This window comes from Dermacentor albipictus, chromosome 7 (assembly GCF_038994185.2).
Source record: "Dermacentor albipictus isolate Rhodes 1998 colony chromosome 7, USDA_Dalb.pri_finalv2, whole genome shotgun sequence".
NCBI lineage: Eukaryota > Metazoa > Arthropoda > Arachnida > Ixodida > Ixodidae > Dermacentor > Dermacentor albipictus.
In genome coordinates this window covers 75,518,478-75,536,651 of record NC_091827.1, presented here as the reverse complement: position 1 = coordinate 75,536,651, position 18,174 = coordinate 75,518,478, and the positions used below count along the sequence as shown (strand labels likewise).

Below are 18,174 nucleotides of genomic sequence, written 5' to 3'. Positions count from 1 at the left end.
AACAATGGTTTATGGGGTGACTCAACACAGCGGCTCATTGTTGTATATAGAGCAGCACTGCTGTTCCAGATGTTACAACAGATGCACTTACATGCGTGCGCACACGCACGCAAGTCATGTCCCAGGTAAGACTGTTCATGCCATAAGGAAAATAATGGGATACGAAAGGCGACGATGAAGCCGACAGCCTTAGCAATTTATTTCGGCCAACTTTCGTATTCTAAATGAAATAGCAAGATCAGGACGCCAAAGGCACATTTTCGCTTGTTCACTCGGCATGCTCTCAAGGTATCACCGGCACACGTGCAGCTCACACTCTTTGTGCTAGAAGAGGCCCCCAGAGACGAGAACTACACGCTGGGCTGCAAAAGCCCCCGACCAACGAGCTTCTCCGTGCATCTGTGGATGCGTGATCAAGCTCTCGTGAATCAGTTTTGTAGCTGACCTAGGGTAGGAGTTATGGCTTCCGCTAGTGAATTACTCTTGTGCCGTTTCAAATCAAATGCTTTATTACGGCTCCGAAACGTAGGCACTCCAAAAGCCTTTTTCGTTAACCGAAAGGCGTTCACAAGGGGTACCAATGACAAAGAAATATGCGTCTTGTGGAATGAATTCTTTACAGAAAGAGAAATATACGAAGTTGTTGAAGGTCCAGGGTCACCACGTTTGCAGCTCAGTGATAACTTAAAGTCGAAAACACACACTAGTGTCTTAAAAAGAGGTTTAGTGTTTCCAAAGCAGTTTTATAGTTTGCCACTGCAGAATTTCTGCGGCAATGAACTTTTACTGGACAATGTATCTGGTGTCCCTACAGTCGCTTCCTAATTGCATTCGGTAGTTTCATCTCACTATGGCTCCCATTCGCCCCCAGCCAATTGAGCCTTTGCACAGATGTGTGGATGATGGATGAATAGATGGAAACCGTGAGTGTTTTCTTTGAAACTTCCCGGTGAAGGATGGGAACAAATTTATTTCACCTCACATCTGCGCCTATATTCGGGCTATAGGCCCCGCGGTTTTTGATCGCAAACAGTAATCCCAAACAATATTCGCTGTCCTAACATTAATTATTTGCTTTCATCTATTGCGCAGCCAATGCTTTAGTTGTGTTTTTTTCTATTACTCACCGCTGAATCACCAGACTTCCAGTTACTGACTTTTCTTTACATTCTACGTCCTCATTGACCGCTGGATAGATACTGCGCCTCGCGAAGGAAATGTAACGTTCGGTTCCCTTCTATCCCGAAATTCTGCCGAAGTATTTTGATCCGCCAAAAATTTTCTCCCATAGCACTTGCTTCTCAGGCATCGAGATCTCGATTCGATGTGCCTTTGAGTTAACGTAAGGCTTTTCTTCTGCCATTTATTTCTTCACTGTTCGGTATATTTGGATCCATGGCTCCTTCTTCATTGCGCCTGTCGAGTATGATGTATATGCCTGACCCATTTCATTTGTCAGCGTGTCCACTGTTAAAGCTGTATGTACTCGTCTGTATTGTTAATAGTTTCCTTCACTCTCAGACAACGTATCTTTTTCTGCAGCAGTTGCTAAAACTCGATGTTAATGTATTTGTCTTTATACTTCTGAGTCTTTTTTTCAAGCAGAACTTGTTTTGGCCTCCAGTACGTCGAAGATTACTCAGCTGATGTGTCTTTGCACAACCGCGCTTGTTTTCACCAGTGTGTTCATGAACGTAGATCTCGAACGCTTTTTTGAATAATCTGTATTCTTCTTTGCATTTGAAATTCCAAATATAGCACGAAGTATCGAGGCGTAAATCCAAAACCGTGCCCCCCTTTCGCACATCTCTTGCAGCCTCACATTTATCGTGCGCCGTACAAAGTGCGCTTTTATATCTTATATATCGACCATGCAGTCCAGCGTGCAGCTGTGTTATGCTGGGCCAGATGATAAGAAGACGGAGGGTGCGCAGAAATATGCGCGGAGTGTGTCGCCACAACAGCAATATGAACTACCCGGCATTGTAGCGTTATCTCCTTTCCTACCTGCACGTTTCTTTTTGTGCTTTCGGTGGCCGCTAGTGCGTCGCTCACACTTGGTGCCCCACCTGCTCTCAATATGGACATGGCCCGTTCTGTGGGAATCAACATTTTGCAGCCACTTTTGAAGGCCTTTCCACCCATGTGGATTTCATACACTTCAAACCATGTAATCATGTATGATGGTCTCCGTTCACGCCAAATCGCAGCCAAAGAAGGTCACTAGCACACTTTGCCCATGACTGCAGCAGGAAAGAACAAACAGGGAGCACCAATCGCAGTACATGTAAACAGGGAGTTTGTTTCGCTGTGCGGACTGCAGGAGAAGTGCTTACCTCGAGAGGCCGTTGGCCAATGCAACTGGCCCGGCCGCCACATCCGAGAAATGTAACACGGCAACCATGACCAAATGGGACAACATTGAAACAAGATTCTGCAATCAAATCACTTCAGCATACTATAACCTAACGCTCAATCTATACATCGGCACTATACAGTGGCTACGATCCACGTGACAACAGTGAGCATACACGCACACGGGTGGCTTGCGGCACATTCAACCGTCCGACTGCAGGCATAGTGCTTACCTTCATCGCACATGGTAGTCTGATAACAAGCAACAACCAGCAGCGCAAGCACATTGGACAGTGTGTCCCACGTGTTTTGCACCGACAGTCACCGTTGAAGATGAGCAACTTGCATTGCGACGCGATCGGGTGACGCAAGCGGCCGCTGCCGCAGCCAACACAGCGACATGGAGCGCCCGGTATTTTTAGCGTTACCGCCTTTCCAACCTGCATGTTTTTTTTTGTTCTTTCGCATGCCACTAATGTGTTGCTCACGCTTGGTGCCGCACATTCTCTAAATGTGGGCATGATCGGCTTTGTGGACATGACCATTTTGCAGCCACTTTTGCAGGCCTTTCCACACACGTGGATATCAACTTCATACACTTAGAACCATGTAATCATCTATGAGCTCACGGTTGACGCCACATCAAAGCCGAGGAAGGCCACACGCAAAATTTGCAAACGGCAGCAGCAAGAAATAAAGGAACGGGGAGCACCAACCACGGCGCGTGTAAACTCCCAGTTTATGTCACTGTAGGCACTGTAGGAGCAGGTGCTTGCCTTGATAGACTGTTTCCCAAATGCAACTGACCAGGCTTCCACATATGAGAAACGTAACACGGTGACAAGTACCAAGTCGGACAGCAGCGAAACCAGATTCTGTAATCAATCACTTCAATGTAGCTGGCACAAAAAGACAGGCTGTCGAGCAAGAATAGCAATCCTGAATTAGACTAGGAATTCAATATTTGAATGAGAAAGCTTGCATTCAAAAAGGAAGCCACTCTACCTTGCAGGCACTGAAAGCCAAGAACATTCAGAAACATTAAATGCTACATAGCACATAGTTTAAAGGTTATGCAAGACACCTGCCAGAGCCGCAACAGTTATTTCAGGAGAGGAATTGCACATGGCAACATACACTAGAAAATACTGCTACAGATATGTTATGCTTCTAGACAGTTACTGGTATCAAGTATGAGCAAAGAATCGGTAGAACTTTAATGCTTGGATGGCAAAGAGGAATGATCTCGAACAAAAATGTGGAAGGAAAAAGCTTGCATTCATTGAAACAAAATTATACTTGGCATGAATTGGCAAGGTCAGGAAGCTCATTAAGGAAGGGCAAGCCGACGGAACACTCTTGGCCAGCGTCGTCAGTGCTTGTTTTGAGGTGGCAGGTGCATCTGAAGACGCAGACTTTTTATTGTTGAGGTACCTGGATGACTCGGCCAATATCCGTGCTGGTGAAATGATGGCGGAGGCTCTTTAAGTACTTTAAATTAAGTACGTTAGCTTCAATCTTTATGTACTTTAAATTAAGTGCATTAGCTTCAGTTTATCAAAGGGTTATTCGGTTCTGTGAACGAAAGAAATTGCCGGCGGACTCGAAAAAAAATATAATGATAAGGCTACTCCGTTACCCATGGCTACAGCTACAACGAGATGAAAAATGTGAGACGCGTTCCGATATCGCTTTCTCTTTCGTGAATGTGTGTATAATGATGGCCTCGCAACTGAAAGTTTATTTCGGAAACAGCAACGAAGGGTCCTGACCAGGCACGTACCCAGGATCTTTTTTTCGGGGGGAGGGAGCAACCCAAGGTAACTTTTCCATGCAAATGAAGGGGGGGTACCTTTACTAGTTCAAATGGGAATAACGCCCACCATTCGCCATAAAAACGCGCAAACCCACAAAAGAGAGATGAATTAAGGTGCATGTTACAGATACGCCTGTGGGATGTACCTCTCCTTTACTTGGCAAACAAAGAACCACGATAAATGGACTCGCGCAGGAAAGAAGCGCAGGAATAACACTGCCAAGAACAAGTAAAGAAGCGGAAGCGCAAAATAAATATTACTTTAGTAGAATAGAACGTTAAAAAACAGTAGTTGGCAACAAAGGCACACGGACCGCGTGGAGTTGTGCTACTCCGCCAGCCAATGACAGAAGCAAACAAAATCGTCATCCTGCGGCCTTTTCAAAATGGCGTCGTACAGGATACCTCCGGAGGGTCTGCTGTTCTTCAAAAGTCGTTTCATCGGCGGAAACAATGAGGTGTGCAACAGACACAGACAAAATGTATCGAGCCTGAGCATTTCTCTCTTCAAAAGTCTGCTGTGCAGTTCATTTCACTGCTGAACCCATTTTACTAATGAAACTTCACTGCCAACTTAAGTGAAACTTCACAACAAATAAATGTAGCGCAGCAAGCATGTTATTTTAGTTCAATAATGAATTAAGCATTCGCCATTCCACTACAATAGGTGAGGGGAAAGGTATAAAATTACGCACTAATAATTTATTTTCTTAGTTACCGCCTTATTTGGGTAACAGAAGAGGTTTGAAGTACGAATCAGTTGCAGCTTCACAGAGGAACAGTGGTCGGCGGTTATGAGGGCACGGGCAGGGCTTCACTGAAGACTTCAGGGGAAGCTTTAGCTCGGGTACTCCTATCTAAATAGATGTAAAAGGAGAATTCGTTTTTCTCAGCAACAACTGCACCAAATTTGATGAGGCTTGTTGCATTTAAAAGAAAACTTAAACTCTAGTGACTGATGGTTTCGACTTTTTGCTTTATTTGTCAATTTTTATTAAAAATTATGAAAAATCGAAAATTTTCTGAAAACGAGAATATCAAGTTTACAACTCTATCCTTCGGCAACAAAAATGATATCACAATCATGTGAATTGCAACTCATAGTACATTTAAAGCGGACAAAAGTGACATCTTACACATGAATCTAAAAAATTTAGTAATATGGAAACACACCTTTTGCAGAACCCTTCTAAACAACGTAATAATTTCACGTAAGATGTAAAATGAGATATCGAATTTGTCCGCTTTGGATGATCTAATGGATGCCGTTTACAGAACCGCGACATAAGTTCTTGATGCCGAGCTATGGATTTGTAAACTTCGTGCTTCTATTTTTTTTTCAAACTGTCGAATATTTGAAACTGTTTTTAACAAAATTGAGGCACTAAATCGAAATTCTGCTTGAAACAGTCAATCAATATAACAGTAACCAGAATATACCTGTCTCTCTCAAATGCAACAAATTTCATTAAAATCCGTGCAGTGGTTATCTCAGAAAAACATTTTCGCGTTTTACGTGTATTTGAATAGGTAGCCTTAGGAGTTGGGCCCGAGCTAGAGCTTCCTCTTAAATTGTATCCGATTATAGTGGCGTTTTTTTAATTATCTCTGCAAGAAATATACAGAAATATATATTTGCAGAACAATCACAGTTCTTTTGGATCCCTCGCTTACTGCTCTAACAAGTTAAGTGCAACAACCGACTCCTATTGTTACTTGCGAAGTTACGTAACGATGCGTGGCCGCCAGTCGCGTACAAATGCGCATGGCGCAGGAAGCTGAGAGTCTACACGTACTGCTGCCACCACGAAGGTTAGAAAAACATCTACGTAAGAGCAGCAGAGAAGTGGCAACGTTAAGCGGCTCGAATGACAACTGTAGAAACGTCATAAAAAGATGTTGATCCATGAATATTGTCATAACGGTGAAATTTGTTAATTTTCGCTCTTCCTTCCTGTTTGGCTGTTGCCTTGGCTTTCTCCCTTAGCAGATTGCTTAATTTCTCAAATCCTTGCGACTCTTGTTTCCAGTTGGCAATTTGGCCCGAAAGGAGCTGTACAAATAGGGAAAAACCAGACGAGTTAACAGCTGACAGTCATATTGCCTATGAGTTTCAAGGTCATTGCAGGGATTAATGATGGATGCTATCTCGCATTATTTTCCACCTTATCTATCCCATATCACGGGTATATGGTTCCGAGGATCGGTCAGCGTCGCGGCGAGCCGTCACTCAAGGAAATAATGAAACAGTTATAAAATGAAAAGTTAAACACAATTGGCATTTTCTGTGGCCGCAACTCGCTCCACGTGCATACAGACCAGCTGACCACGAACTGAATCCATTTCCTAATCCCTGGATCAGTTTAAACGAAGCAGGTTGAACTTACGAAGCAACAACGATGGGCGTGACCGTTATGTAGATGGTAACAACTGAATTCATCTCGAGTTAATCGCGCTGGCACCAACTTGAGGAAACTGTCCATCACATCCTAGGAGACGCCGATAACTACCGTCATCCAAAAGGAGCGAAAAAGGCAGCAAAATATTGACCGCCGAATAGCTGTCAAGTCTCAACATTGATTTGGCGGCGCTTTAGGAATGTGTGTGAGAAATGGTGGCGTGGGCGGGGAGTGGAGGGGGGGGGGGGTATGCGCCTTAATTTTGGGAGGGAGGCATGAGCCCCCCCCGCCCCCCCCCCCCCTTTTGGTACGTGCCTGGTCCTGACTGCCCATATGTAATGAATGAATGAATGAATTTATTTCCATAAATATGCAAGTTTATGGAGGATATAAGGAAAAAAGTTACAAAAGAGCAACTTGACTAGTCCTTAATCCTTCTCGTGACAGCATCAGCAGTAAACAAACACATGGCAAAAAAAAGAGAGGGTAAGAAAAAAAAACAGTAAACGTTCTCATACAAGTGTACATACAGCAGATAGCAATAGAAAAAATATATAACTCAATAAAAAGAAGCCTACTTATACAGACATTAAAGGCTAATAGGCACTAAAGTAATTTATTAACTTGTTTTTACTGCAAGAGAAGACATCAATACCATCGTTCATTAACTTATTTAATAAATGCGGTAAAGTATATGAGAGCTTTTGTTTCGCATAGTTGGTACGTGGGTATGGCACAAACCAATATTCCGGAAATCTTGTAGCATAATAGCTTCTATTTCGTGTCAATTTGGCTATAGACCTGACGTGGTTAATGTTTTTCTGGCATTCCTTACCATATGTTAACGCTAAGCGAAAATTCAAGAGATCAGGAGCTTTAAGTATCTTTAAGTCTTTAAATAATGAATTAGTTGGAAAGTCAAATGGCACTTTGCACACAACACGAATGGCTCTTTTTTGTAGACGAAAGATACGACTAATGTTAGTGGCAGATGTTGTGCCCCAAACCATGCAGCATCTAGTTCGTTAACTGATGCTGCATGGTGATCCAAATTTTTCGGAGACCCCTCCCCCTTACGGCGTGCGTCATTATCATATTGTTGACCTTGACAACGTGGGATGCTTTCAAGAGGCACTTATCTGCAACGTTCACAAGTATTCTGCGCAAAAAGACGAGCTGAGGTCTTGCTTCAAACTCACCTGCAGCATCCAAACGAGTCCGTAACCGTGTTTTCGGAACAAATGCAAAAGCTCTTGCACCACGCGGACGACATTATGACTGAAGACAAGAAGCTTCAGTACCTTATGAGGGCCGTCAAGAGTACCTTTTTGTCGCTCTCATTCGCAATCGCCAAGGACCATCGCTGAATGGATTAGCGAAACGGCCACTATCGAGAAGACGCTCGAGGTTCGCGCAAAGCAGTACGACCGCAACTTACGCGCTCTTCTGTCAGACTGCGCCGACCGCCGAAGTGCCTCCGTGGTGGCCCTTCGAGATACCGTCCGCGCCATCGTGTGCGATAAGCTGCCCAAGTTGCTACCCGGTGCGCAACCACAAATATCCTGGCTCGCCGACGTCGCAAGGGACGAGCTACAGCAAGCGCTCGGTCCACTCGATACCGCCGAAACGGCACTTGCCCTATCGCCACCTTGCCAAGAGCCACGCGTTTCAACTTACGCTACCGCTCTGCAAAGCCAGGCGAGGCCAACCAGCTGGCGACGGGAAACGGACACGCTATCTTGACGCGGCCAAGCCTACCTGCCGACGCAGCGCCCGCTGCACGCCGTCCGTTCAAACACGTTCCGGCTAACCACCACGAGGAAGACTGACATCCAGAGAACGCCGAATCGACGACTGCTTCGTTCTCATTGTGGTGATGCCGGGCACCTCCTACGAGAGTGCCCCTACCGCTTGATGAGCCTCCACGGGTAAAAAAAAAACATCGATGCTCCATGACCCCTTCCTGGCCAGCGGCCTCGTGAAATTGGCGCCCATATTCGAGTGACCGAAGATGCCTCCCAACGTCACGTTAGGTCCTCGTCACCCTACCCACGCCCTAAGTCTTCGTGGTAACAAGGGTACACTAGGTGGAGGCCACCGAGCCCTCGTAGGGGAAACTAAAGCCAACGAGATGGCGTCGTTCTCCAGCGAAGCCCGAAAAACCCTCCTACAACCGCGATGCATTCCGATGCCACGACGCGACCCAACGCAGCGGCGACACAAAACACGAAGCCGCAACCCGACACCACAAATTCGATGACTTGGCTGAAGGCCACAACAGCACCTTGCCACGAGGCTTCCACACGACGCAGCTGCAACCGTGTGAAGCGGCAGACCGCAGAGTCGGTGGCCGACCGCCAGCAAACTCCATCGCCAAGTTCCAACTTATGAGTTTACCTGGACGGACGTCCAGTGGCTGCACTAGTCGACACCGGGACCGACTGCTCCGTCGTTAGTGGACTATTTGTATCGGAACTCAAGAAAGCCAAAACCGCATGGCCGGGTCCTCAAATACGCAGAGCAGGAGGCCATCTCATAACCCTGATGGGACGATGCACTGTGCGAGTGGCTGTTCACGGTCACACCTACCCTGTGAACTTCATCATCTTACAGCAGTGCTCTTGCGACATAATCTTCGGGATGGATTTCCTGAACGAAAACGGTGCGGTGGTTGACCTACAGACGAAAACCATAACACTGACGACGAACAGTCAGAAAGAATGCAAAGCAATCGTTATCATCTCGGCGCGTTCACCATCCTCGACGATTAAGTGAGCATCCCGCCAAATGCGAGCCTCATTACACTTGTCGGAACAGATGCGTTCTCAAGCGGCGATGGGATTGTCGAAGCGAACTTGCAGCTGCTTCTCGATTACCAAATTTGCGTCGCACGCGGTATCTCCCTCTGCGTGAAGGCAGAGCGGCTGTGCTGATAACCAATTTCAGCACGGAACACAAGCACCTCATGGGGGTACGACGGTCGCTTTCTTGGAAGAGTTCGCCCAAATAAGAAATGGCTTAGCGCTCTCCGAGTCGTCCCATGAGGCGTCGTCGACGGTGACTGATGAGGGGAACTTCGTCATTAACCCCGCCCTGCCACAACAAAAGCAATGAAAGCAACATCGCCTTCTGCGATATGCCCAATGTTTTTCAAGGTCGTCGAGGATCCGGCAAACGCAGATAGCGAAGCATCGCATTATAACCGATGGATCGGCTCGTTCCGTCCACCGAAGTCATTTACCGCGTTTCTGCACGTCGATTTTGCGTCGCATTTTGCATTTTGCGTCGATTTCAGGCGCCTCAACAGCGTCACGAAAAAAGACGGCTACCTCCTTCCGAGAACCGACATGTTACGTCGACTGTGCGGTGCCAAGTACTTTTCATCGATGACCTCCGGAGCCGGTACTGGCAGATTGAGATCGACGAGAGACACCGTGAGAAGACGGCCTTCATCACGCCGGACGATCTTCACCAGTTTCAAGTTCTGCCATTCGGACTATGCTCAGCGCCAGCGACATTTCAGCGTGTCATGGACAGTGTTGTCTGGGTTGAAATGGCAGATATGCCTGCTAAATCTCGGCGACGTATCGTTCTCGCATCCGTCTTCGACGAGCACATTAACAGTCTGCAGATCGTGCTAGAGGCAATTAGGGTGTCATGGCTAACTCTGAAACCAGAGAAATGTCGTTTCGCCTGCAAGGAGCTCCTGTTCCTGGGCCGCGGAATTAATCACGAAGGCGTGCTCCCGGACCCTAAGAAGACGGCTGTCATCGAAAGTTTCCCGATACTCTGTGGAAAGATAGCTGCTAATAGGTTCTTGGGGCTCTATGCTTACTACAGGCGTTTTGTCCGAGATTTCTCACAAATCGCTGAGCCGCTCCCTGGCCTTACAAAAGCCGACGTGCAGTTTAGACGGAAGAAGCCCCAAGAAGACACTTTTCGCGAATTTCAAAGACGCTTGCAGTCACCGCCAGTACTCGGCTATTTCGACGAGAGCGCTGACACCGAGATCCACACGGATACCAGCGCCATAGGGCTGAGCGGTGTGTGGATTCAAAAGAAGAACGGCTTCGAGCTAGCCATCGCCTACACGGGCAGGTCCCTGTCGAAAGCCGAATTGAATTGTTGGACGACCGAAAAGGAATGCCTGGCTGTCGTTTGGGCGGTAACAAAATTTCGACCGTATCTTTACGGGAAGCACTTCAAGGTCGTCAGTGACCACTACGCTCTGTGCAGGTTCGCAAACCTGAAATACCCGTCAGGTAGCCTCGCTCGTTGGAGCCTGCGACTACAGGTGTTCGACGTCGCCGTCGTGTATAAATCAGGCCGAAAGCACACAGATGCCGACTGCCCTTCGAGAGCCCCTGTTGAATCCGCCCGGCGCTGTAATGATGACGACGATGTCTCATAAGCTTTATCACCTTCGCACAAGATTAACGTGCTGATACTGATCTAAGGTGGGGAATTGAATACCTCGAAGGCAAGAGCGATTCGGCGCCAAAATGCGTTTAGGCGCGCGCTTTCGTCGTTGTGCCTGCGTGACAACGTGCTTGTGAAAAAAATTTAGCACCGTACAAAGCGCCATACGTACTCGTCATGCTAGTCTCTCTACGGCAAGGGATTTTAGAAGCGTCTGCCGATAAGACGACAGCAGGAGATTTGGGTTTCACTCGAACTCTCAGAAGAATCCAAGAAAAGTACTACTGGCCCGGTCTGAACGAAGACGTCGAACGCTACGTGAAAACCTGGCAAGATGGCCAACGTCGAAAAACGCTGTCTACAAGGCCAGCCGGCCTCCTGCATCCAATCGAGCAGCCATGGAAAGCATTCCAGCATATAGGGATGGATCTTCTTGGCCCCTTTCCGACTTCTACTAGCAGGAACAGGTGGATAGGGAAACAACTGACTACATGACGCACTACGCCGAGACAACGGCGTTACCATCGGGAAATGGAATCGAGGTCGCCAGATTCTTCGTAAAGAAAATTGTTCTCCGTCATGGTGCACTCGAGGTACATAGCAGAGACAGAGGTACGGCATTCACAGCAGAACTTACGCAACAGGTGCTGCACTCGAGCCACACGTGCCGTCGGCGCACTACAGCGTACCAATCGCAGGCAAACAGCATCATGGAACGTTTAAATAATACCCTCGCCGACATGCTTGCAATGTATGTCGACATCGGGCACAAGACTTGGGACGAAGTCCTTCCGTACGTGACATTTGAGTACAACACCACACCGCAGGAGAAATGCAGATGATGGCATTCGAGCTTGCTTTCGCTCGCCAAGTCGCTGCTGGATGCGATGTTGCCTCACGTGGAAGACGACAACATCCATGCAGACGTTGAAGGCTTCCTTCAACGCGCCGAGGGAGCTCGCCAGCTAGCCTGATTGCGTATTAAACAACAGCAACACACCCACGCCCGACTACTACCTATGACGAAGAGACCATAAGTACCCATTTGGTGACTGAGGTATGGTGTGGACGCCGATTCGTCGCCGCAGGCTTAGTAAGAAGCTCCTGCGCCGTTACTTCGGGCCCTACAATATAACTCGACGACTTGGGCCGCTTGTCTACGAGGTTGTGCCCGATGTGGTGACACAGTCACAGCGATATCGCGCGCGACCTGAGATGGTCGACGTCGTGCGCATCAAAAGGTCCCCCAAAGAATGGACGAAGTAGATGGGCGTTCCAGCTAGTTTTATGAATAATTGCATAAAGGGAATTTCGTTTTAAAAAAGCAAGTGGTACAAGAGTGCATTTTTATGATGGGCTTGGTGGCGCACATCTCCAAACTGGTGTCATCCTGGAAATTCATTCCAAGTGAATACGCCTTGCAATCTCACCCGCTACAATATGTGAATTGAAATGTTCACCGTAAAGCAATTAATTTAGAAGTTCATAATTAAATATTTCATGTTTAGTTGAATGTGCGTGTGTGTGTGCGTTTTTTGTTTCTTGTGCAAGTATTGACCACTTCTCTGAATAATCCAGCTCGAGGACTAGAATTATATTCACTGCAACAGGCAACTTTTAAAAATTCCCCAGAACATAAAAATTATCACCCCCTACAGAACAGCGCGGGAAAACCAAAGCTGAAATCGAAAAAAAAAAATGTATGTGGATTCCACTAAATATGGGGCTCGATATAAACGAAGTGTTGTGTGCTGTTTGCTTTGACTACCGATAATTTGCGGTGACGTTGTCGGTGAATGTGCAATTTATGCAGCGTTTAGTCCACTACAAGAGTGATGAGTTGGTGTTAAAAGGTACCTTGCGTGCAGCACTGCTGTTTTTCTGCGTAGTCCACAGAACCCACAAAGAGACGTGTTTGCTTGACGCGTTGTTGTGTGTCGTTGTTTCTAATCTCTGAGAGGGTTCATAATTATCATTGTCTGACATGGCACATTGCATCGTGACAGAACTATTAAACTTTTATTTAAAAATGGGGCTGTAGGTTATTTAATTAATTATTATAATTTTATGCGTACATTGTATACATACGTTCGCGTTCTGCACGAGGTTTCGCTGCCCAGCGATGACGCTGCTGTTCCGCGCGACACTTCTTTCAGGCCTGGGTGTCCTGGACGCAGAGTGCACGCTAAAAGCCATTTCGCACCCGCCGGGGTGGCTTAGTGGCCATAGTGCTGGGCGGCTAAGCACGAGGTCGCGGCATCGAATCCCGGCTACGGAGGCCACATGTCGACGGGGGCGAAATGCGAAAACACCTGCGTACATATATTTAGGTGCACGTTAAAAACCTCTGGTGGTCCAAATTATTCCGGAGTCCCACACTACGGCGTGCCTCGTAATGAAATCGTAGTTCCGGCACGCAAAACCCGAGAATATTGCTAGTCATTTTGCTGGCGCTTGTTTTCGTGCTCCTTCTGCATACGTGGCCAGCACGCTGTTGAGACGCCAGTTACGAGCGCAGTCTTTGGGCTATGGACTATTGTAATGTCTACACTATCACAGCCCAACCCGCAACTTCTACAGTTCAGCACCTGCATATTCGCGCATAGGAAAGCAAACACAGCACGTGCCACACGCGCTAACTGTGACACGCTGCCGCAGGGGGGTCGGCCGAGATGCTCAAAGGGGAGCGCCATCTGCCGGCGTTTCAAGAAATGCAGCAGCGCGGATTTCTTGAAAGAAATTCTTGAAAGGATTTCTTCATTCAAGAAATCCAGACCACAGCAGCAGCGCCCGTAAAGTCGGCGAGAGAGGCAAAGAAAGCTGCGCTTTGAAATGAACACGTGTCAATTAAATGGCAAATAAATACCAAAGGGACGTACGAAGAAGGAACGCACATGCCGGTCAACGATGCACTGCGTGGGGAAGAAGCGTCAGCTTGAGGACAGAAGGCACGCAAGACCGTGACTCTCTCTATGTCATTTGTAAACAGCTGCGAAAATGTGGAGAGCAATGCAATGGAGAGTTCGACGGAAGCCCGTCTGGTCGGGATGAGTCATTACAAAGAAAGACGTACACTGACCAAGTAAAATTTATTTCAAGGACAAAACGTTTCGGCTTCTGTAGCGAAGCATTGTCCACAGTGCCTGTTTAAAAAGGTTCCTTCGTTTCAATTGAACCTGTATTCTGTAGATTGTATCTCGAGAGACTCCAGATGCAGACCTGACTTCCAGTTTCTTTCCTGGCCAATTAGACAAGATTTCGTCGAGTCAGTAGTGTGCGGACTCATTGCTGCGTGCTCTGCCAAATCATTCCAAGCCACTCTTCTCTTATCCACGTCGTTTCGATGTTGGCGCAGACGGTATTTAGGGTTGCCCCTCGAGAGCGATGTGCACGAAACGTCGAAACCGCTTTTCAATTTTTTTTTCTCGTATCGCAATACCTGTTTTGACGAATTTTCCTTATATATGAGGCTGTTCAGCGAATAAATGGCATCAATAAATGCTCGGTATCAAGGATATTTTTTCTGTCTTTTTGTTCTCAGTACGAATCGAAGCAACATTTTGCTGAAGATCACGCTGTCTTTCCAGACATTTCCTTCGCTTTTATTGTGCCTGTAAAATGTTTGCACGAATATTGTATAAAATAATGTAAAGGTAACGCGTTCACAGTGCTGTGTTCCTGAAGAGGTACAGCACGCTCGTCAGGAGGAGTGCTACGATTGCGTTTATAATGTTCGTATTATCCTCAGCTCTGAATTAAGCCTTCTTGATAATTTTGATTGTGTGTGGGTGTTTTTCTGCGGATGTGGTTTCTCCTCTTGCGGTGGCTGTGGCGTCACCTATCGCTCACTTTCATTTGCAGTAGCGTGTTGGACATATACGGTTAGACTAATCTAAGTTGATCTGAAGTCATCTTTCAGGGTTACAACTGTCGAATTTTAGTCCATGCGGCTTCGTCTCAACCAGTTCATTCTTTCGACGCACGGGATCGTAAAATATCGAGTTGGGCAGTCAATCCCAGTCTCGAATTCGAAGCGCAGAAATAACAAGCAAAGATACGTGGATGTAAACGGCGCTCCACATAATGCGACATTTCGTTTTTAACGTCACCTTCCTTGCACACACAGCTGGTCCCTTCAATTTCGCTGTACTTTCCGCGCTAGTTCAGGGTGCGCATCACATTTGTCCTCGATATTACAGGGCAGCACGCACCGCATGCACCGGGTTATATTATTTGACTTCGTGCACTATTCAGTTCTGCACCATTCGTACGTCTCCTGCACTCACTACTTAGGAAGTACAAGCATCGTGCTAGCTTTCAGTAGCAGACGACATGGCACAGCTACACTAGAATAAGGGTACGAGGACATAAATATCACCCGCTTTGGGTACAACTGTTCCTATACCTGGCATAAATGCGACGTGCAAGTTCGATGCCTGAATGTTTGTGAGGGCACGTTAGTCGCTATATGCGACGCGTAAAGATTGCTTTCGATCGCATGTGTTTCCGTTGGAACGCGTTCTCTAACTTAAAACCAGCATCCACACCCACCATTCCATTCTCACGATGTAGTTATATCCCAATTGCGGTTATTGCGATGACTTAAAGAAACTGTCATTCATTTCGATACAGGCAAGTTTGTCGCGAAGGTTAACGACAGACCTGCGCACTAAGTTGACGGGAGGTACTGCTATAGGTTGCAAAAGGATGGCTGCACTGGAGAATAATTGTGAGCAGAGCATACACGAACAAAAAATCGTTTCTCGTACAGCTAGGTGCAGCAACAACTCAAAAAGCTTCCGTAGAACTATGCCGCAACACCACTAGACACCACGAGATGCTGCACTGCAGCACGTACGGGAAGTGGGAAGAGCCAACGCTACGACGCAATGCGCCAAAAGGGCGAAAAGCGCTGAGCAGACACGACTTGCACTTTTCTATTCATTTTCGAAATAAACGTGCAGCCCTAGAGCACGCACTGCACTTGAACATCCTGAACAGGCGCTGCCCTCTGCTGCCCTCGCAGCACGGTACCGAAACGGGCTAGTGCACAAAGGCCAGCCAGCTAGAACGAACCTAACATTTTAGATAGTGGAAATCGCTTTCACGAAGTGACTTATGGACGTGCGAACTGACCGAGTGGCAAAAAGTTGCTCAAGGTCATCTACAGGCGCCGCGCTCTCCTAGCAGTCCTGGGAGTACGCTACAACGTAGGCGCGGTCAGATATTCAATGCGAAATTTATAGCAAAGGCAATGCGGACTCTACCGGAAACGGTGCTGCACAGTGAAGGAGTACGTTCACTGAATTAATTAATTAATTAAAGATCCACATGGTAACTATATATATGCGTTCGTCGGCATTTCTTTTCTGTGTATCTTGATTGTCATTTTTATTTTTTACTGAACTGTATTTTTTTCTATTTCATGGCCCTTATCAATTGCTCTGATGTCTGCCATATTCTTGTGAATGAATACAGAATTGATTTTTTTTTTGCAGCAGCTGAATGTGTGTCATCAGTTTCCGGTCCTTCTTTCCTTTGTATTGTGAAGCCGAAGAACATCTTTTCGCGGAGGTCTTGCCTCATCTGCTATCATGAGGCGAGAACAGCAGAGTCAGCCGTACCGCGGTAAGCGCTTCATGAACCTATTTTCTACTAAGAGGGCATGGCCTCATATTGTTCCAACGCCATTCGCAGAGCATGAATTCGATTCACATCGCGCATCCTGCACCACCAATATATGAATGAATGAATGAATGAATGAATGAATGAATGAATGAATGAATGAATGAATGAATGAATGTGAATGCGGTTTCTTAGGCATTGTGCGCAGCACGCCTATGCTATAGAACGATTCGCTCTGTGGAAAAATACCAGAAGCTCATGTCTTAAGGTATTATGCCACGACACGACATGCCACATGCCGGATGCCACGACACTGCTGCTATGCATCCCTACTCACGCAGAACACTTGTACAGGTGCTGCTGCTGCTTTTCTTGGACAATCTACCGAGTCGACCCCGCTGTCTGGATGGGCCCATGGTGAACGTTTGGCTGAACGATACCAGCACCTTCATAACGGAACCGTCTGCGGATTGCTGCCTGCCTTTGGGTTGCCTGCATCACATTGCCTCGCCAACGCTGGAAGCCACTACGATGTTCGTCGGGCAACAAGGGGCCACGTCACTTATCTGGCCGCTTGAAAAAGGCGGGATTCCTGCGGATACCGTATGCCACGACACTGCTGCTATGCATCCCTACTCACGCAGAACACTTGTACAGGTTAGTTATTTGGAAACTAAGTGTTACCGGGACAATAATGTTCGTCTCTTTGCGGTGTCGTGGCCCCCTTGTGTAATTGATTATGTGAAGTATGTGCGCGCGGCTGTGTTGTACTTTTGGCGCCTTTTGGTTCTCGCGGGTGACGTGGAGGTAAACCCGGGCCCTATGACAAAAGCGCAAGAAGATAAGCTTGATGCCGTGGCAGCAACAGTTCAGCGCCTTGAAGCGAACAACTTAAGCCTTTCTGAGTCTATAAATAAGGTCCTGCACATCCACGTCACCCTTGAGAACGACCTTAAACTGTTAACCAAAAGGGTTACGGAATTGGAGTCCAAACTTGAAACACTACCTTCTAATCAGCCTGTTTCTAATGAAAATACTGACATCTCTAAAATTCAGGACAAGGTGGACGACTTGGAAAATCGCTCAAGGCGGTCAAACGTGTTGTTTTTTGGCATTAATGACAGCGATGCAGCTGAGCCTTGGGAAAACTCTGAGCGGCATGTGAGGGAATTTTGCTCTCAAAAGCTTGGCATTGCTGTTACCTCCGTTGCCAGAGCTCACCGCTTAGGACGTTTTTCGACAGACAAGAAGCGACCCATCATTGCTAAATTTTATAATGAAAAAGAAGTCGAATCTGTCCTTAGTCTTGGCTACAAACTAAAGAACACCAATTTAAGTCTATCACGCGATTACTCTGAGGCAGTTCGGCTGAAACGCCGTGGACTGTGGCAGTTTTCTAAAACGATAAGGAGGGAGGGGGACCGCATTCGTCTGTCGTTCAATAAACTTCGTGTGAACAATGATGTTTATCTCTGGGATACCACTGGCAATAGGGCTGTGCGTGTGTCCGATTCTTCTACCGAATGACACAATCAAAGTCACCATGATGCTTCCGATCGT

The 18,174-nt window shown here is 46.9% G+C and overlaps 1 long non-coding RNA gene across 1 annotated transcript; it reads left to right on the top strand.

Moving 5' to 3' along the window:
• Window positions 1–76: 76 nt before the first annotated feature.
• LOC135899039 (uncharacterized) lies at window positions 77–17,956 on the top strand. Its single transcript, XR_010563502.2, has 3 exons — window positions 77–125; window positions 16,488–16,617; window positions 16,969–17,956. It is a non-coding gene; the product is annotated as an uncharacterized lncRNA (long non-coding RNA).
• Window positions 17,957–18,174: the final 218 nt, after the last annotated feature.